Genomic DNA, 22,639 nt, shown 5'->3' with positions numbered 1-22,639 from the left:
TTTTTAGTTTCTATTTTTACAAATAATAGTCAACGCAGACCGGCCAAAAATGTATCAAAATTAAACTGCCTGCGCTTGAAAAAGCTGAACATTAACGAATTAAACCAGATGGTGTTGCACGCCAAAACGAAAATCGTTTTGGAATTTTTTTATCTGTCCCTTTTTTAAATAAAACGTGGCAATACGCTGGACTGCCTTTAGTATTTTAAAATCATTTTAAGAATCAATTGATCTATAAAATTTTATACGAAGCTCTGAGATGTTTTATTATATAACATAAAATATACAAGAAAAATATTATTGGAATTAATGAATATTTAGCAAAAATATATCACATAATTAACTTTAAAAAATTAGATATTGTGAACTAAAAATTCATAATTATTTGAATACATTTTTTCAAGCAATATTTGAACTATTTATAAAATTTTCATGTTTTTTTTAACACTTACGAAACTTTTTAAATTTTCAGTACAAGTTCATCCAAAAGCATTTCACATATTTCAATATCATTTATTTTCTGGAAATTACGGAGTTGAAGAGATTGATTGAGATATATTCAAATATTTTATTTTGTACCTTTGCAGTTTTGTACCTTTGGTTTATCGTTATTTATTATATGGTTACATTATTATTTCTTATTAACCATTTAACACTTTATACTTTGGTAGCATTGCAACAGTTACCATCGATATAAGAGTTACGTGTACAATTAGATATTAAACTTTGAATACCTTTATATAAGCTTTTCCTTGGTTTGACAAATAGTTTGGAAAATATCAATGTCAATGGTTTAGGAATGCATAGATGTTATATTAGCGTATTTGAATATATTCGGTATCATTTCTTACTAATGTCGAACTGCCTCGAATATTTTCAAAGAAACTGTAATTAAAAACATGCTATGTTACTTTAGTTCAATTTGGAAACCTATTCTCTTAACTATCTAGTTAATCTATTGACTAGCTTTAAAACATTTTTTTGTACTCACTTGTTATTTTTGCAGATTCCTGTCCTACTAATGTAAGCATAATGACTTTTGCTGATGCCAATGTTGAATTTGTATTCATATTTTCGTTTCCGAATTCCATTGGTAATCTAAAAAGATACGGACTATTTAAATTATAAGTAGACACCTGCATCTTTGTTAACCCAAAATGTTTAAGCGGAAGTGGAAGACCACTTTAACTGTTAAACTTATAGTCAACCTAAAATGCAAACTGCAAACCTATTTAGCCTTATTATTATTATTATTATTATTTATTCTTTGGTTCCGATTCGCAATTCTCGGAATTACTTAACTTAGAGACCATTCCTCAAGACACCGGTCCTATTCAGCCTGGTTACTGGCATAACTGTGATAACTTTTCTTGTCGGACTTTACACTCTTAGCTAAGGACAATTGCAACTACATATAATTACAAACCTGCATTTATCGTGACCATCGCTGCGGTAAGAAGACTTGTCGTTTTGACCACTGCGGCTACTAACCTAGCCTTTGGGCTATATTAATTATTATACTAGACACATCTATAAGTCCTAATTAAAAAGTTGACTAAAGCTAGTATTAATTAAAAATCACATACAGAATTTAAGAGAAATTCGTTAATATTTAAGGTCTATTATTAAACATTAATATTTGTTTGAATTTAAATTTGTGTTTATTTTAGAATCATATCCAATATTAATTATTCCTAAGTATACGTTTGTTTGTATATTTTAATACATACAAACTAGAAATACTCTTGGTAACGTCAAGTCATTTCAAGGTTGTGTAGTTTAGTAAAAATATGCTGAAGCTCAAGGATTGCCCGAAGCAGTTCCATTGGCATTTATTCGTTACGTATTTATATTCCTTATGAATATATAATATAAGTGGAGAATCCCTTTCTATATAACGATATCATAGCTTATGTTCTAATAGTGCTTGAAAATATTTTGAGATATCCTTGGTGAATAAACGGGAAATTAAACTTATTTTTTACATTTATTAAATTAACATTACATTATCATTCATTTGTTTAATAATATAGTTAATTCGTTTTTTCATTAATTAACAAAAATTATTTTTTAAATTAAACTGTGATTACTGAGGATATCTTACACTGGAATTAATTTGTGTTTGTTTGAATATATAACTTACTTACATATATTCACTTAAATGTTTACTGCCAATGGCCCTATTATGTTACCCTTTGTTATCATAGACTGTGTTTTGTTATAGTCATAGATAACCTAGCGTTTTATAAAAATACTTTTAGTTTTAGTAAGTAAAATATAAACATTCAACAAATCATTATAATAGACATTATATTAATAGTATACAAGGTACTACAGTGATGGTTATAATAACATTCGCCTATAAATTATATTAAATCATATGTCGGGACTATGTTTTGGCGAAACTTTAAGATACTACATTTAAGTTTCACAATCAAGGCTCCTTTGTATCCAAAAACTATATTTGATTTATTGTTGTATGGCGTTTTAATTATTTAAATATTCATATTTCATTGCGAATTATTGAGTTATCGATAATGTTTACATTATCATTTAAGTTGTTTCTTTTTCTTGAAACAACGTTCATCAGAATGTTATTACATTGATTAATATTTTAGGATAATCAGTGAAATTGAGAGTCGAAAAACTTGTATATATATGTATATAAAAATGTATATATATATATATATATATATATATATATATATATATATATATATATATATATATATATATATACATGATAACTACACATATTTTTAATAGCCACTATGAATAGTGACAATAATAGTGATATATAAAAATTTAACATAACCTACAAAACTGAATTAAATAATATTTTTATTTGCATTTTATGCTATTATGTGAGCAATGAAACTTTTTGTTACTATAACCTAGTAATTTTGTGGATATCGTCACATCTAGAATATATGTTAGTTCTGTCTTTCAGTGAATTTTGTACTGTTAAAGTAAACTAAAACATACTTATTGGGATTTATTCAAACTCAATTTGTACTCTATCACAATGTGTCGCTATTACGTATATAACAAATTAATTTGTAAGTAAAATTTTAATTAGATTATTAGAAAGTAGTAAGCGTAACCAGATGAAGGTTATCCGAAATGGGCATGCGCAGAACGAACCAATTACATACTACATCTTTTTTGTCATCCTAGGCTTGATAGCTCGTCTACCTAGATCGATGGGTCATCAGGAATCCTCTGCTTAATGCTTTATCCTTATTTCCATCTAGAGAGGATAATGTTTTAATATAATCAAGTTTAATTCAAATTATATAAAATAAATACGCCACTGTTATTTCAAGTTGGTTGATCATAATATGTAAGACTATTTAAAAAGTAGTAATTGTCGAAAAAAAAAATAAAAAAAACATATGTAGCTGTTTTTTCCACTAATTAATTACAGAATTAATGAACGTCTATTTTTTGATGTTTTAATGGTTAGGGCGAAAAACGATATATTTAGGAACCAGATATATGAAATGTGGAAGGATAAGTTTTAATGGGTTTGTTTAGAATTTGAATATTTACTCTTAATTTGGAAGCTGAATTGAGAATATTTTGTGGTAAACCGTACATCCATTATTAAATATACCCTTTAGTTTTATCTTTCTATGTGGGTTTTATTAATATTTTATGGATTTTTTGAAACTTTTTGAAACTTTTTGAACGTTTTAAATTTATTTTTATCATGTTATCAATGCCAATTATTTTCACTATTTATTATCCATATATTAGTTGTTATGATGTTATTTCCTCTCTGTCCCTGTTCATTTAATACATTTGGTGATGACATTGAGACACTTAACAGACACAGGCTGGACTGTGTTAATTTTTTATCGATTTAAGGTAATACATTATTCAAAGATTTGTTTTTGTACAGTATATCAAATAATTCTATACAAAGTCATGTGATATAGCCTTTCAGTTTATGTTTAATGTGACAAAATTGTTACAAACACTAACATGTTATATTTCCTATTAATCCAGACAATTTACAATAAAAATAATTTGTATCAGTTTGGAACTAATTTATCTTAAATTATCTTAGGAGACAAAATAAATGCAATTTTTTTTGTGAAATTTTAACATCTTAATTGGTATACTTATGCCTTTCAGTTTATGTTTAATGTGACAAAATTGTTACAAACACTAACATGTTATATTTCCTATTAATCCAGACAATTATAATAAAAATAATTTCTATCAGTTTGGAATTGATTTATCTTAAATTATCTTAGGAGACAAAATAAATGCAATTTTTTATGTGAAATTTTAACATCTTAATTGGTATACTCGAAGAACATCTTTAATCGATAAAATATGAAATTCGTAGAAATTTGTTTTAATTTTTCCACTTCAAAACAACTTTTCCTTTAAACAACGTATGGTAGATATTTTCACATAATCTTCATTATCTAGCAATTTTATCTGAAGTTCTTGATGTGCAGATCTAAGGTTATCTAATCTTAGATTTTAGATTTAACTCAAACTTAATTGGCGCTTAATGTACGTGCTCTTCTGGTGCACTCCGAATAAAATGCAGCATTTTTTTCACATATAGGTATCGTAGTTTTAAGGTTTTTGTCCATCCAACCTCTAAGGCAGTCCATTATTAAACAGTAATGATATATATTATCATGCTTACGGAATAGTGTCTTTTTTCGTAGATTTTTCAATTTTTTTACTTACTGGATATCCTCATTTTTAGTATACAATGGAGCGTTGCGAATGCTCAGAAGGTTTCAAAATTTGTTTGTACAATTTATGAAGTATGAAGTGCGACTTAGGATTGATTTAAAGTTTTGTAGCTGAAATTCATGTGTGTGGATTTCATGACATTTAATTTTATTTGTCATATGCCGTCAATAAATATCTATCATATAATGTACCCATGACTGTTTGATTTCGTCCTACCTCCTCCGTTTACCGAGCCATAATCCCTAAAGTCATTTCTTGGCCCAATAAGTAGTGATCGATAATGTTATCACCAAGAAATGTAGCCGTTGTTATTCCTTCACATTTAGGGATATTACTATATAAAGCAAGTTTAATATTCGGCCAAGAACACTATCTAATCATACATACGCATAGATGGATTTCATATCTCTCATCATTTATTTGCTAACTTGTTTTCGATGCCTTGTTTTATGGCATTCCATATAAATTATGGATTTTTTTCAAAACGCTTTTTCTACACCGGTAATATGGTTTTTATTTTTTTTATTATTTAATTATTGGATTGTTACTAGTCCTTTTCGACTAACCTACAATTTGTCTATCTCAATCTCTGGTGATATAATGTTTATACATTTCACTGCTGTGTTTTTTATTATATGCACCTCACTACTCAACACTACACAAGATCAGATGGTTTCATACTTTTGAGTCTGTGTTCTGTTCTGGTGGTATCCAAAAGCTGCAATACTTCAATATTCTCATGAGAATGGAGTCTTTCCTCATTGCAGTTCTCTTGATGTCTTGACTGACTGTGGGTATCTGAAGGTCTCGATGTGAGTAATCAATCCTATAGTATTTGGGTGGACCCACAATACCTCTCAGGACTTTGTTCTGAAAAATTTGTATTTTGCTTATGTTACACTTTGCAGAATATCTCGATAATTGAACTCCGTATGTCCATATAGGTTTCAGTATTTGCTTATATAATAGCAATTTATTATGTACTGTTAATTGTGATTTTCTTTCAATTAGTCAGTACATTTTCCTATATTTCAATTCCAGTTCCTTCCAGCGAAGTTTTGCATCAAGATTTATTCCGAGAGATTTAGCGTTGTTGCCATATGGCATGATATTATTATTTAATATTATTAGTGCTTGTACGGTCTGATTGTAGGTGAACTGCACATGCAGAGATTTACTTTCGTTAATGGCCGTAATATGGTGTATTTAATAAATTGTTGAATGTTTATTTCTTACTCAAAATTAGTCAGCCGACATCAGCTGATTTTCTTTGATAATTGAGTTGAGATGTTTTAAGAACAACTTTTTTACCACAATGACACAAAACAAAATTTTACAAAGTTTTAATATGGACTTTTATTATTGTAAAAATTAAAAAGTAAATAAGTAAGTAAATTGAAAAGTCCCCGGCCTGACACATAGTTGGCGCTACTAGAATAAAATCCATATGTTTTTTAGTTAGTTCTAAGCCTCAAAAGATGCGTGTACAAATTTGACAGCTGTCGGGTCATTAGTTTGTGAATTATAGCATTTTGAGTAAAGCAACTTTTGTTATTGTGAAAAGAAACATGGATAAAAAGGAATTTGTGCGTGTTGATAAAATATTGCAGTTTGGAAGGGAAAACATACAGTTGAAGCAAAAACTTGGCTTGATGCCGGGTTTCCGGACACCGCCCCAGGAAAATTAACCACCATGGATTGGTATGCTAAATTAGGTTAGACATGGCGAAATGAGCACCGAAGACGGCGAACGCAGTGGACGCCCAAAAGAGGTTGTTACCGACGAAAACATTTAAAAAAATCCACAAAATGATTTTGAATGACCGTAAATTGAAATTGGATGAAATAGCAGACACTCTAAAGATATCAACTAAACGTGTACATCATATCATTCACGAATATTTGGGTATGAGAAAACTCTGTGCAAAGTGGGTGCAGCGCGAGCTCACTTTTGACCAAGAACAACGACGAGTTGATGATTCGGACCAGTGTTTGAAGATGATCAAACGTAATAAACCTGAGTTTTTGCATCGATATGTGACAATGGATGAAACATGGCTCCATTATTTCGACTCCGACACTCCGAAGTCCATTCGACAGTCATCTGAGTGGACTGCACACGATGAACCCGCTCCAAAGCGTAGGAAAGCGCAACAGTCGGCTGGCAAGGTTATGGCGTCTCTATTTTGGGATGCGCATGGAATAATTTTCATTACCTATCTTGAAAAAGGAAGGACCATTAAAAGCGATTATTACTTAACGTTATTGAGCCGTTTTAAGGACGAAATAGCCGCAAAAGGCCGCATTTAAAGAAAGAGAAAGTGCTACTTCACCAAGACAATGCACTGTATCACAAGTCAGTGAAAACGATGGCGAAAATCCATGAATTGGGCTTCAAATTGTTTCCTCATCCACCGTATTCTCCCGATCTGGCCCCCAGAGACTGGAAAGAAATGTTCGTCGAATGAATAGGTGATCGCCGAGACTGAGGCCTATTTTGAAGCAAGGGACAAATCGTATTACAAAAATGGCATCGAAAAGTTGGAGGGTCGCTATAATCACTGTATCAGCCTTGAAAAACTAATTTTTCCAAAAAAATATGTTTTACTAAGGTAGGTCGGGGACTTTTCAATTGATTTGCTATGGCCAAATTTCAGAGTTTTTCTCACTTTTTTCATTGTCCTACACATTAAAAGCCTCAATAGTAAATAGACAGAATAATAATGATTAAGGGGGTTAAAATGTATATTAATTAATTTTTAATTTTATTGTACTATGTGTTTGTTTGTTTGGATGATTTTTTGCAGGTAAAGCCATCCATCAAAGGAAAAACGGCAGAAGCAAAGATGTGCACCCATTGTAAAAGGAAAAAATGGAAGCTATTGGAATTGAACGATAAATATTCATAAGCTATTAGATATTCCATCCTTGTACGAATTTAATTTTGCCGAGTCAAACAGCTACACGTCTCAATTATAAATTAAAATGCATTCATAAAACAGCAACAAGAAGCTAGTTTAGTCAAAGTGTTGCAATTACGTTTTGGCCGTCGTTCCTATTCTAGTTTACGGCAGATCCTGAGGATTATGCAGCTAATTCCCAAGTTTATGTTAATAATCCACCAACTTTACAGTCATAAACTAAAACTTTCGTCCATTAAATATTTATTGCTTGGCGTTGGCTTCGACCTTAAAACGATATAGCCCGTAGTAAAACTGCTTTGATTTTGGTAAACTCAATATCTGTTTCGTCATCTAAACAAATGACGTATAATTGAAATAATATGTAAATAAGTTAGGAAAGGTGTAGAGCCTAGAAATAAAAACTTTTATTTTATTTTACGGAAATACGGGAAACTTGTTGGAATGACTGAGCAACGAATACTGCCAGTTCACTACAGCATACATTAGATGAAAATACATTTTTCGTTCCTATATATGCAAATATTCAGCAATTTTTTTTGTCATTAAACTTTATTTGACCAAATGTTTTTCTGATAAGCTTCACAAAAGAGAAAACAATCAAATTTCAAAAAGCGAGAAAAAAAATTGTATCCATAATCCATTTTCTGTTGGTTCATCATTAGGTTAAATCAACATCAACAATGTTCAAGTTTGCCATTTATTCTTGGTTTCCTTATAACTTTCTTTAAACAATATATTTTATTCTAACGCTCATTTTTGCCTCATTACGGACCATTGAAAAATAAATCTATAACAGGTTGCTTAACGTATTGCCACTGTCATATTTGTAAGAATTAATTATATTGTTATTGTGACCTTTTTTTAACATCCATATTATAAACAAGGCTGCTAAATAAAATGATAGCTATATCGATTTTGAAACGATTTCAATTTAAATACGATAAAAGAACAACGGTAATGCACTTCAAAAAATGATTTGTTTGACATTAAAGGAGAATTATGACCTCCAGAGGGATATTTACATTATGTCGTCCGAGAATTTACTGCATCATAATTTACCTTCCTCGACAGGGTATGAGATTTTAATTTGATAAAGAAATGACCTGGTGGAGGAGACTCGGAATCTATTACAGCTGGGTCTGTATGTCTTTTCATGAATGAGTTTTGATAAAAACATTATGACATAAATATATTAAACATTTTCTGGAAATAATTCGATGCTTTTACTTTATCGGTTCCTTTTTATCAGTTTTACTGAAACTTATTGAAACTCAATATTGTAAAATCATAAGAAAAACATGAAAATTTGTTAAATCGTAGGTTGTACAAGGTTAGGGGAACTGTAAATAACTTCGGAGCAATTGTTATGTTGGCTTTCAATTCGTCTTTGATAGGTTACTCTTTGATAGGTTACTATGTTCGGCTGTATATATGTTTTTAATGTATATTCTCCAAATTCTCGGTCGATTGTGAACAGATTTTTAAAATGCTTTATTTATTCGAAAGAGTGCACTTCCGAGGTGGTATCTTTGGAACCAAGTCAAGATCTGATCGGTTTAAAGGGCAAAAATCGAGGGAAAACCCTCAAATTTCAAAGGCACGTACAAAGTTTACACTTATTTTTTATCTAAAATAATCAAATATTTGTGTATAATCAATAACATTATACATCACATATCAACTGAGGTGATGTGACGGAAAATCGGAATTCGTTCAGTGTAAAAGCCATTCAGTTTGCTTTTTAATACTAACCATAGAATATAAGGCCTCGTAAAAATATTGTAGACTACTGCTTCTATGGTGTAATGGTTAGAGCGTTCAATTCCTAAACGGAGATCTTGGTTTCGATTCCCGACGGGGACAATAAATTTTTGTTGTTCTACTTTAGTTAGAACATTTGTCACTAGACTAGGTAGCGAACCCTGGAGCCTCCTTATTTTCAATTATTGTTTTTCTATTTATATTTTCCTCATGCGGGCTACACTTTTACTTGGCCTACTAAATACTAAATAAATAAATATTATAATACTAAATATTTAGGGTAATCTGATATGGCTCGGTGAATGGAGGTAAAACGAAATGAAACAGTGGTGTTTACATTATGTGACCGTTATTTATTAAAGTAATATAAAATATAAAAATACAAATGATAAAATGGATGGCAGCGTAGTTACCTGTTGACGAGGCTTGGGCAGTCGATGGTGGCACGTCTAAACCAAACGATGGTCGAGTACTGAATGAATGGAAATACCCTTCAATAACATCCCAGATAAACGTCTCGGGGTTGCTGCCAGCTATTCGTTATCGGGTTCTAGTTGGCGCTGCTGGCACCCCGCCCGTGTTCAACATCTGGGATTATATTTCTGGGTATTTTGTAGACCGTTATTCCACGATGTAAAATTCGACATGCCTCAAGGTCGCTACAAATAAAATAACAGCGTATTTCATTAATAGTAAATAGAAAATATCTCACACTTTTAGTGAACTTGATGTGAATGATAGACAAAAATAAAATATTTTTAACAAAAAAATTGTGACTTCGAAAAAATAAATAAGGAAACTAAAAAGTAAAAAACAATCAAATGATTTTTAATATGAAAAAAACGTTTAAAAATAAAATATGTACATAAATAAACATAATAACTACATAAAAATAAACAAAAATCTCTAAAAATCTACCTACTAAACCTATTTTATATTTCACTATATATACACAATTTAGGTTAATACCTACCTAAATATATTCATCTATTTACAATATTAATTTAACTACTAGCAACTGATCAGTTTGAAGTCGCTGCCTAGTCCAAACAATACAATAATAATAATATATTTTTGTGACATATGTTGACACAAAATTAAATTACGAATAAAATGAATCTAATTTGTAGGCGGATTGGTTGGCTCCACCTACTGTTGCGATAGTCGCGGGTTCGAATCCTGCTGGGGCATGGTCATAAATGTATGTTTGTGATTGTTTAATATTTGTGATTGTCTTGGGAATTGTATTGGGAATCTTCGGGAGACTGAATGTCTTTTGGAATGATTTCTAAGTTGGTCACTCGACAGTCGATAGGCCAGCATCATCAAAAATAGACCTGTTCTAACACACTACCCTGCGGTACTTCCGCATTCATTACTTTCAATTCCAAATAGACGTTCTCATGCCTGATATGCTCAACCCCGAAAGATTTATCCAAATAATAAAAATTGGACGATTCAAATCCATTGGACGTGCAAGTTGTCAGGGTAGCATTTTAATTAAATCTCTCATGCTTTAACACAGTTTAACATCTAGAAAAAGGCCAGAATAGTAAAATAAAATAAACTCTTCTTTATTTATTTATTATATTTAGTTATGAGACATTATGTGCTTAAGAACATTAACAGCATATATAAATTACATATTTTTTTTTAAATAGTAATTTTCTTAATGGATGTTATAAATGTTGAAGTAGGTCTGCGGTCTTCAGGTAGCTAATCAGCAGGTTAAGCTGCCCAGGTTGGACCAATTGCTCCAATATTCTCGGTATTTTTAGTTGTCTCCTCAGATCACCATGTTTCTGTGTGTGTTTGACGCCAAGCTCAGTCCGGCATAGATCACACAAGAGTGGGCTCCGTCCCTTCAACAAATATTCATGAGTTACTTTACAGTGCCCTATTTGTAGTCGTGCGAAGATACTTGACTTATATCTACGGATGTTATGACTGATAAAATATTTTCTTGATTTCCCATAATTTGTTGTTTTTTTTTGTGGTCCAAATTCAGTTGGGTAAACTGCTTATAGAGGTCCTTCATATAAGTTTTGGCATCTGTTTTGCTAAATAGATTATTTAATTTGATTGACTCTCCCTTGCTTGCCAGGTGGTCGGCTTTTTCATTACCGGGTATTCCCTCATGAGAGGGGACCCAAAGGTATGTGATTCTTGTTCCCCTATATTGTAGTTTTGTCTGTAGCTCTCTAATATATGTGACCAGAAGGTGGATTGTCCTTACCGATCTTAGGATCCATAGGGAACTCATAGAATCCGATACAATTAGTATTGATCCGTTAAATAATGATTCTTCCAAGGCAGATAAGGCCGTATAGATAGCCAGCAGCTCCGCGGAGAAAACGCTAGTTAGTGGTGGAAGCCGAAGGTGTCTCTCAAGTAGGCTAGACGTGTAAGCGCCACCCACAAAGTTTTCTCATTTTGAACCATCTGTGTAGATGATAAGATGATTTGGATAGTAAAAATGTGGAACGTTTCGCGATTTTGCGTGTTCATCCTTGCGCAGGGGCCATGCTAATCTCTGTATCGTTCCAATTTTAGTATATGTACCGCTTAACCGAGTACTAAACTCTTCTTTATTTGTATGCTTTCTTAACTAAATCTGTAATTATATTATTATTGTAAGTAGATTTTACAATTTAATAATAAATAATGTACATTGACGTTTAAATAATATTAAATTCATTAAATAATTTTATCGATTGTATGAATAAGAGTTTGTTCGAGATAAATAGAAATTTTCGAATTTGCAGTCTATTTTATCTCTACGAATCACATAAATACTGTGAGATACTCATTTTCCTTTTCATCCTAAACAAAATCAAATACGGAATAGAGTCATAGGCAAAGCGGTTTGATCCTTTGTCTTACTAAATCGATTGATACGATTTACATTCTATTCCCTACTCTTAAACATCTCTAAGGTATTTTCTTGAAGTTCTATTTTCAACTTGCCATAAACCAGGTTTTTCAATAAGTTCGTTCATCTATTCGTCAAGAGCACAACTAAATATTTAATGTTATTTTAATAATAAAATATTTTAATATATCTTTCATAAGAATGTAAATAAAATTTCATTTTGTTATTAAGATTATTCGTTGATTTTATTCATCATGTCTGATTTGGTTTCATTACAACAGGACAATCAGAACATTAGAACTTGTGTTACTCACGCCGATTCCCCAATAATCGACGCCAAATAGTCCATTTTGGGATTAAAACATTATTTTAAGACATTAAACAAGCTTCAACCATTTAAGTAATTTTTTTTTGATTTTGAGGACCAAAGTGTAATGTTATGAATTATAACGTTACATGTTTTCCATATCTTTCTGGCAAGCATTTTGCTTGTTTGGTTAAACTTAAAGACTGCCACCAAATTTCGTAATACCCTCCTTTATTGCCGTTAAATTACACCATAGCCTCTGCATATAGCCGAATTTTTATTATGAAATGTTTTAACCAGACTGAATATTCGCTCTGCTGATGCTTTCGAAAATAGCAGTAGTAAGGACGTCACAATCCACAATTCCAACACAATTCCACACAACACGTCACAATCACAATTGTTATGTTTGATGTTTTTAACTGTTTTTAAGGCGAAACATTTTACCTGAATAGCAGTTACCAATAATGTTATCTTTTGAATTTCAAACCCATGTTGCTCCAAATCCAGCACAGCATAAGAGGTCAATTGAAGAGTCCCCGGCCTGACATACAGATGGCGCTACTAGAATTAAATCCATATGTTTTTTTAGTTAGCCCTAACCCTCAAATGATGCGTGTATAAATTTGACAGCTATCGGATCGTTAGTTTGTGAATTATAGCATTTTGAGTGAAGCAACTTTTGTTATTGTGAAATAAAATGGATGAAAAGGATTTCGCTTGTTGATAAAATATTGCTTTTTGAAGGAAAGTACAGTTGAAGCAAAAACTAGGCTTGATGCCGAGTTTCCGGATACTTCCACAGGAAAATCAGGACGTTGTGAAATGAGCACCGAAGACGGTGAACGCAGTGGCCGCCCAAAAGAGGTTGTTACCGACGAAAACATTAAAAAAATACAGAAAATGACACTCTAAAGATATCAACTCAACATGTACATCGACTCATTCACGAATATTTGGGTATGAGAAAGCTCTGTGCAAAGTGGGTGCTGCGCGTGCTCACTTTTGACCAAAAAGAACGACAAGTTGATGATTCGAAGCAGTGTTTGAAGATGATCAAGCGTAATAAACCCGAGTTTTTGCATCGATATGTGACAACGGATGAAACATGGCTCCATCATTTCAATCCGAAGTCCAATCAACAGTTATCCAAGTGGGCTGCACACGATGAACCCGCTCCAAAGCGTGGGAAAACACAACAGTCGGCTGGCAAGGTTATGGCCTCTGTATTTTGGGATGCGCATGGAATAATTTTCATTGACTACCTTGAAAAAGGAAGGACAATCAACAGCGACTATTACATAGCGTTACTGGACCGTTTGAAGGACGAAATCGCCGAAAAACGGCCGCATTTGAAGAATAAGAATGTGCTGTTTCACTAAGACAATGCACCGTGTCCCAAATCAGAGAAAACGATGCCAAAAATCCATGAATTGGGCTTTGAATTGCTTCCTTATCCACCGTCTTCTCCAGATCTGGCCCCCAGCGGCTATTTCCTGTTCTCAGATCTCAAAAGAATGCTAGCTGGGAAGAAATGTTCGTCGAATGAAGAAATTAATGTCGAAGAGGTGATCGCCGAAACTGAGGCCTATTTTGAAGCAAAGGACAAATCGTACTATAAAAATGCTAGCTATAATCAACACCCTTGAAGGGAATTATGTTGAATAAAAAAAATAATTTTGTCAAAAAATGTGTTTTACTATGGTAGGCCGGGGACATTGATTTGTTATTTATGAAGGATTGCGTATCACTTCAGTACTAGCACTAGTGATTTAATTGGTAGCTGTTAAGTTTCTGATAAATCTTCCCATGGCTGATATTACACATAATATTGAAGATTAATATATACATCAATAACATATTTCTGAGGGTTATACGGTATCCATAAGTAACCTTAAAAATATTTTGTAATAATTATGTAGATACATATGTAGGCATTTTGAGTGTTTTAATCCGAACTATCGATATTATGTTATATTTAAGATAGAATATTGATATGAATATTTAAGCCTAATGTTTAGATTAGTTTAGTTTGTTAATTTAATTGGCGAGTCGTAGATATAATGGTGACGAGTATATTACAGAAGGCAGTAGTTTAGACATAAAGGAGAATCTGTGAAATAATTAAAAAGTTGAATAACATGCATTTCATTGAATTTTTTCCCTTGTAAAATTGTCATCGATAATTGAGGGTATTCGTCAAAATTATACATAATACTGAACACATTTCTTACAGAAAACCGCAATAATCCTATTGTAATGCTTAATTTATTTTAATTAGAAATGGTCTTGTTATTAACAGACTATGAAATACGGTGCGTACTTGATAATATATAAAAATATCGCTTATTATTCTCATTTTTACGGTCTAGTTATTCTAATAGTTCAAATATTTACTTATATTTTAATATTAATTGTGGAACGATATTTAAAATTATTATGCACTATATATTATTATGCAGAATTAATTAATATATGTTATTTTCTAGTAGTGACTTAAAAAAGATGTAGAAATACAAATTATTATAAATGTATGAATATCAATATGACATAAAAACCAATAAATTTAAGTAATCTAATAATTAGGCAATAATGACAATTATCAATAACGGCGACTGATAATAACAAAAAAAAAATTTTGGTTGATATATTTTGTGTAGCCGATAATCCAGTAATAACAACATAATTTTCGAAGCGTTTGAATACAAAATTATATACAGTTTATGTTTTATAATTGAAAATGCAATATTAAATGCAAAGTTAAGGTCATGTAGTATGTTTATAATTTTAATAGGGTTGTTTATAAAAGATATTATTTCTAATCTAATATATTAGAATTTTTGACGGCTTCATCTTTTTTCATTAATTTTATAACAATTGCTTACGAATCTATCAAACGTTCACCATGCTCACTTGATATTTTTTAAACAGAATGTACGTTCAGAAAGACAACAGTAACTTTTATTTAATCCAATATTATTATCATTGTGTGCTTCTCTGTTGATCTTAAACGGTGTTCAATATTTTTTATGTGGAAATTAACGTTTTATTTAATAAAATGCCTAAAAATTAGTTTATTTTATGTATAGTTTTTGGTCATTGTGTTTAGCAATATTTTTGATTACTCTCATTAGTTCCATAATCTGCCCAGAGGGCAATAAGTATTTGTTATGATTATATTATATTATATATGGCATGGCATATGTCTATATATGTTCAATAATCAGACCGGATGGTTTTAGACGTTTAGTCCACGCACTTCACTATCACTTTTCATATTTAGCTGATTAGCGGGTACGTTGGGCGCTAACGCTATTTCGAAGTACTTTACACAAACACGTTGAATTGCACTTCTTATTGATCCTAGAGGTATATCGCGTCGTATCACTTCATTTTAAACATAGTACTTAGCATCGACAATGGCACGTAACCCTCAATATTTAATTTAAATGAATCGGTTTCACTCGGTTTGAGTACATTACTTCAAGTGCACAACTTCGCAAATCCATTTGATTTCCAGGTCATCGTGGAGTTCTTCATTGGTTACATAGCGATAGGCATTGGTAATCAATCGAAGAATCTTGTTTTGACAGCGCTGTATGACTGATTTGAATGTTTAGTGCAACCCCATATTTGCACCCCATAGGTCCAAATTGGCTTTATAATTGTATTATAGATCAACCTCTTTGATTTTAGATCAAGTTGGGAGTATCTTCCGACTAACCAGTATAGTTGTTTTATTTTGGTTCTAATGTGTTTTGCTTTTTGTCTAACGTGATGCTTCCAATTTAATCTACCGTCAAGATGGGTTCCAAGGTATTTTGCTGATTCTGCTTGAGGAATCGGGCATCCATTGAGTGATATAATTAAGTTTTTATTATTTCGCCTTAATGCAAAATTAACGTGGACAGATTTGGAGCTATTAAGTTGAATTTTCCAATCTTTGGTCCATTTGTAGATTTTGTTGACTGCCACTTGCACTTTTTCTATTGCCGTAGGCAGAGATATATCTTTTGCCATAATAACTATGTCCTCAGCAAAGGTCCCTCAGCAAAGAAGTGTTTCTTTTGTTGTTGGAATGTCAGCACTGTAGAGCAGATACAGGAGAGGTCCTAAGACGCTACCTTGTGCAACTCGAGCCGAGATATTTTTAAATGTCGAGAACGCCATTTCGTGCGATACTCTAAATTTTCTTCCGAATAAATATCCGACTCCAGCAATTGACAATAGTTACGCGGTAACAATTTGCTCATCTTACAGATTAATCCCAAATGCCAAACCCGATCAAAAGCTTGTGAGACATCCAGGAATATTGCAGGGCAGTATTTCTTTTCTTCAAACGCTCTTTCAATAGCCGCAGTTACTCTGTGCACTTGATCGATAGTTGAATGGTGATTTCGAATACCAAACTGGAAATCTGGTATTGTTACCAAATGTTTAACACGTTTATATATAAGCTTCTCAAATAGCTTTGATATTGCAGGTAGTAGCGAAATAGGCCTGTAAGATTCGACTTGTTCTGCAGGTTTGTCAGGTTTTTTGAGCATAATTATATGTGCAACTTTAAAGCATTCCGGGACATGCTTCAGCCTTAAACAGGCATTAAATATATATGTCAACATGATGATTGCTTTTCGTGGCAGTTCTTTCAATAATCCAGGTGAAATGCCATCCTATACCAGGTGCCTTTTTAGGATTGAGGTTATCAATTTCAGTGGCAACTTCCAGTGGAGAAATTAGATTTAGATCTACATCAGGTTGATAAATAGGAGATGTATCCATGGTAGATTCTATATCATTAGGCCGAAAAATGTTAGCTAAATATTCTGCGAACAATTCAGCTTTTTCATTGTCGCGTCGAACCCATTCATTTCGATCATTTTTAATAGGCGGTACTTGAATAATTGGTCTTTTTAATCTTCGAGTTGCTTTCCATAGCGAATAATCTTTATCTGCTTGTGGTCTTAATTCACTTAAATACTTTTGAAAGCAATTCTGTTTATATTTTTTGATCTTTTGATTTGTCTGATTACTAATTCTATTAAACGTGGTTTTGTCAGCAGCATTTCTGGTTCTGTGCCATACTCTTCTAGCTTTTCGCCTTTCTTTTATCATTTCTCTAATTTCGAAGGGGTAAAGTACTTCATATTCTGATTTCTCTCTTGCAATTGGGGTAGCATCTTTTGCAGCTGACCGAATTTGTTCAGTTATATGTTTGGTTTGTTGCTCAAGATCATCTATAGTTTTAAGTCTTACTTTTAAACTGATTTGTTCCTGCAGTATTAATCTGAATTTGTCCCAGTCAGTATATTTGTTGGTAAGATTAGGCTTTTTTGCTTTTCTTAGGATTGTCGCGCCCAGTGTTAACAATACTGGAGTGTGATCAGATGTTAGATCGCACAAGCTTTCTATAGTAATTTGATTTAATGAGATGCCTTTTGTAATGTAGAAATCCAGCAGGTCTGGGACTTTATTACTGTCTGTGGGCCAGTAAGTGGCTTCGCGCCCTGAATGATAATTACAATTTGTAAGGTTAATGGCTTTGAGTAATTCGTTTCCTTTTCCAGGTGTTATTATTCGTGAACCCCAAGCTGTATGTTTAACATTAAAGTCTCCACCAATAATAAACCGTGGGCCTAATTTTGAAAAGATATCTTTTATTGTTGTTGTGTCATTTTATGTCTCGGTGGACAATATATAGCGCCAATATTTATTTCAGCCCCGTTTTTTTTCGATACTAATTATCGTAGCTTGTATTTCTTCATTTTTTATCGCTTCTTGTTCGAAATGTTGTATATTTTGTTTAATTATTAAATCTGTTCCGCCTCGAGCCCGTTCACTGGGGTGTAGTGTCCAGTAAGCATCATAACCCCATATTTTAGTGTAGTTTTTTTTAGAAAAATGTGTTTCCGATATGAGAGCTATATCTATGTTATTTGTTTTTAAGAATAATTCTAGTTCCCGGACTCTTTGATTTAGTCCGTTTGCGTTCCAAGTTATAATTCTTAGAAACGAATTACTCATTTTGATTTCTCTTTAGCTTGTTTTGGGTAGATTTCCCCAATCCGGATTTCTCCAATTTTTCCACCCTGTCTGCTAACTGACTGAATTTCTGTCTCATTTCGGTCTGGAATTCTTTGAGCAATTTCATCATGTCGACGATAGTTGGCTCGTTGGCCGCAGCTTTCTGCGGTTTCGTATCAATTTGTTTATCATTTGATATTTTGACGTTTATATTTTTGACCGATAGTCTTACGGTTTCATGGGTTTTTTTATTTTCAACGGTAGATGTTGTTTCAGAGTTTTTGACTTTGTCAATTTGTCTTAAGCGTTGTTCTGCTGTAATTTTCTTTGGCTGGAGTTCTTTTATTTTTTTTTTGATATACTGCACATCCTTTATAATTGGCAGGGTGACCTTTTTCATTGCACAACACGCATGTCGCTACACTATTGCGTTGTTTTCTGCACTCAGTTTTGTGATGTTTACCGGCACATTTCACACATCTTGGTTCCCTACTGCAAAAATTTTTAGTGTGTCCAAGATTTTGACAGTTTGTGCATTGTGGTATATTTTTTTTTTCGGAGGTTCCACTTTTATCCTACAGTCTAGTAAATAATTTATGTCGTATATATTTTTATTATTTTCCTTTTGTGTCATGTCTATATAGAACAACGGAAAAGTTTTAATTTGTTTTCCGCCATTTACATTTGTTGTCTTTTTCGCTATAGGCGTGACGTTCACTACTTCGTGCCCGCAAGCCCGTAATTCCGATTTAATATCGTCCTGATCTGTTGTGGACGGTAATCCTCTCATGACTACTCTATACCACTTATCACTTTTTAACTGATAAGTGTGATATTCGAGTTTATTGAATGAATTGTTTTTCTTCATCTCAATGAAATGCTTTTTTACATTCCTATAGTCTGTTTCATTGCTAAGGGTTACGCACTCGGTCAGAGGCTACTCCCTTTATTTCTGATCTAAATAAATTAAAATTGCCAACATTGCTTACCTTGATCGGAGGGGGCAGAGGAATTTTGTTTTCTTGCTTTTTTTTTAATATTTATACCACTTTTTGCGATTGGCGAAGGCGTCATCTGAGACTTCTTCCTCTTTTTATCCTTCTTGTTTGTTACTTCGGTCCAGTCAGACTGTTCCCCTACCTCTAATGCTAGTTCGTCTTCATCTGTGTAGTAGTCTTCTGCATAATTAGTATGCCTTTTTGGTGTATCTTGTGTGTGACCTTGCAGTTGCAAACGGATAGCAGCCATATCCTTAGATAATTGCAACAGTTGTTGGTTCAGACGCTCATTATTCGTTCTTAATTCCCTGTTTTCTTTCAATAATATATTCAAATCCATGTTGTTGTCCATGATGTTATAATTAAATGTTATTTTCACTAACTTTCACTTTTTCCCCTTTTTGGAAAACGTAGAACGTCTTTTGTTTGAGAGCACGTATTTCCTTCACTTTGGGTTGGCCGTTTGGCCGTATCCCGTACCTGGGAGTTCTTTGAAACCGTTAACCGAAATTGACCGTAAAAAAATATATAGATATATTTTTATTTGATATTTACGGAGACTCGTTTTCGGGAAAGAAAAAACACGTCTTGACTCTATGAAGGTCGGGACCGAGCATATTAAAAAACAATGGATATGTAAAATAAAGCGCAATTGAAATGCAGTTGTTGAATTTTATGGTGAAGTTATTTAAATCTTTGCTTACCTATTGTTGTCGTCGTTCACTAGATTTCATCCCAGTGATTATTATTAATTTTCAGATATTAAATATCAATCATAAGGAAAATATTTTACAAAACAAATAATAATGGCAACTAAAGTTTTAGGAAAACCGACTATTATGGTACGAAGGACGATTACTGTACGAAGGACTCGTAGTTATTTAAGTAATTCATGTGAGTTTCACGATGTAGAATTAACATATATCGTTGATTAGATATAACGAAAATACTAAGTTTAATTAATTTTCTTTTTGTTATTTAAATAGAAATTATTTTACACCAAGACTTTTAGTTGTTTCTTTGTTTGAAGTATATGCGATACAGATTTTTACTTCCTTGTGAAAGGAGAATTATATTGTATTATTGGATGCATATGAATCATATACCAAATATAAAAAATCCACCAAGGCACGTAAGCAGGCATCAAGACTGTCTAGGAATTCAGGTCATAACTCCAACCCTTCGTATTTCACAGACGCTAAACTATATTGTTGATAGTTAACAATATCTGTTCCCTGGGAGCCTCTTAAGCAGCAAAATATTTATCGTGAATGTATTAAAATGTTGTAAATATCACAGTGGTTTAACAATTTCGATTAACCTTATTAACAAAATTGAAATAGCCGCTTCGCTAATATCTCTTTCGGCTATTTTCAGTGATGTATTGTTGGTGCTTGTTTAACTTCGGCAGTTTTCGGGTTATTATTCGACGTTGTCATTTTTAAGCGATGGGTAGGTACAATCCAATCACCTACACGTCCTCATTTTGGTCTAGGACGTGAAACTGATATCCAATATCATCCATAATATATCCATAAGTCATTTAGTTGTGTCTATTGTCAAAACGTTGAACAGACATTTCGGTAAATTTCATCCACATGAGTTTGTGTTCTATTATTTATTTTAATTTTATAAGATTGATTCAATTTTATAGTAAATTCATTGTTTTTTACACAAAATTGAAACTACGAGAGTAAAAGTTCAGAGAAATGTCATTCGATAAGCTTTAGTTGAGAAAATTGAACAAGAAGCATTAAAATTTTACGCGTTTGAAGATTTTGAAATGATAATTTTGAAAGAACAAGATTATGGGTGCCTATCTGGTTAAAATTATAGTTATTATGGTTTTAATATCTAGGTTTTATTGTCATTTGTGTATATGAGTACATCATCTTAGAATATGACCCTATTTTACTGACCGTAACATTATCATTAAGGATGTTGAGATACTCATACCTAATCCTGACTAATAACTGACTGATATTTAATCCTGTGTGAGGGAAACAATGAGGTATAGCGCTTTTGGTATCATATAATCTTATAATATATTTAACTTTCTACATTTCTTCTCGTTGTTGGACAGTATTGTTGTGTTTCACGTTTACCATCTTACGTATTCCTTTTGAATCACTTTTTTGTTGGAATCTCTGAAGCATCGCCTCCATACTCTTAACTGTGTCTGTTTCAGATTCTTGATCGATTGTTACTATACTTTTGTTGCCAATGTCATTGTTTTTATTCGGTTTGTCCGCTAGGCCCTCTGTATATTTCTTGCAATTCCTTCCTTATCTTGTGATTTAATCACCACACTCTCCTAGAGTACTCTCTCTTAGGTACATCATCTACAAATGAATTAATACCTTCTAATGACAACTCTCATAAACAATTACTAGCGGTGCGCACACATTTAGTCGTTTAAAATCGTCTTTAAAATGTACCCGACTCTACTAAGACTAACATAGCTTCACCGAGTTACTAGTAAAAATTAAGTAATAAATATTAAATAATAATTAATTTTAGAGTGGTAATTTATTTATAAGTTTATAAACTGCATTAACACGGTAAAAATATTAATGTTGTAACATCAATCCTCAGTGGTAAATGCCTCAACAAACTCACAGCTATTCTCTTCGGAACGAGAATCGTAAATAATAAAAATCCATCAGGATAGTAAACGATGTCCCCAATTTCGGACACCATCAAATGAGGCATCAATATTTAATTTTTCATAATTAGTTACTCATTCCGTTATTTTTCGCGTTCTTTCTTCGGCCGTTGGTAGAACTGAGGGTTGGTTGGACGGACGGTTTACGATTTGTCCCCCCCCCCTTTTAATGCGATGCCGAGGTTAAAACAACCCCGACCAGTCGACGGCGGTACACTCCCGACGGACCTTGGGGTTTTGGTCAGGGGTGTCGGCAAAGATTAAATATACATGTTTTGTTTGGTTTCGGAGGGGCGGGCATTTTGTTTATTGTTCGTAATTGCTTCGGTTGACATTTGCAAATAAATGGGATTTTTATTATCAGCT

The 22,639-nt window shown here is 32.5% G+C and overlaps 1 protein-coding gene and 1 non-coding gene across 3 annotated transcripts in view; one reads left to right on the top strand and one right to left on the bottom strand.

Annotated features, from left to right (window-relative positions):
- LOC143206852 (extracellular serine/threonine protein CG31145) overlaps positions 1 to 22,639 on the top strand; it is a 558,035-nt gene that overhangs the window by 93,188 nt on the left and 442,208 nt on the right. The gene's annotated exons all lie outside the window — the stretch shown is intronic.
- Positions 11,880 to 11,984, bottom strand: LOC143189385 (U6 spliceosomal RNA). Its single transcript, XR_013003844.1, has one exon. It is a non-coding gene; the product is annotated as a U6 spliceosomal RNA (small nuclear RNA).

This window comes from Rhynchophorus ferrugineus, unplaced genomic scaffold (genome assembly GCF_030347505.1).
Source record: "Rhynchophorus ferrugineus isolate W39M unplaced genomic scaffold, kcgeb_rfMv2 rfM1, whole genome shotgun sequence".
Taxonomy (NCBI): domain Eukaryota; kingdom Metazoa; phylum Arthropoda; class Insecta; order Coleoptera; family Curculionidae; genus Rhynchophorus; species Rhynchophorus ferrugineus.
This window is presented reverse-complemented; position numbering and strand designations above follow the sequence as displayed.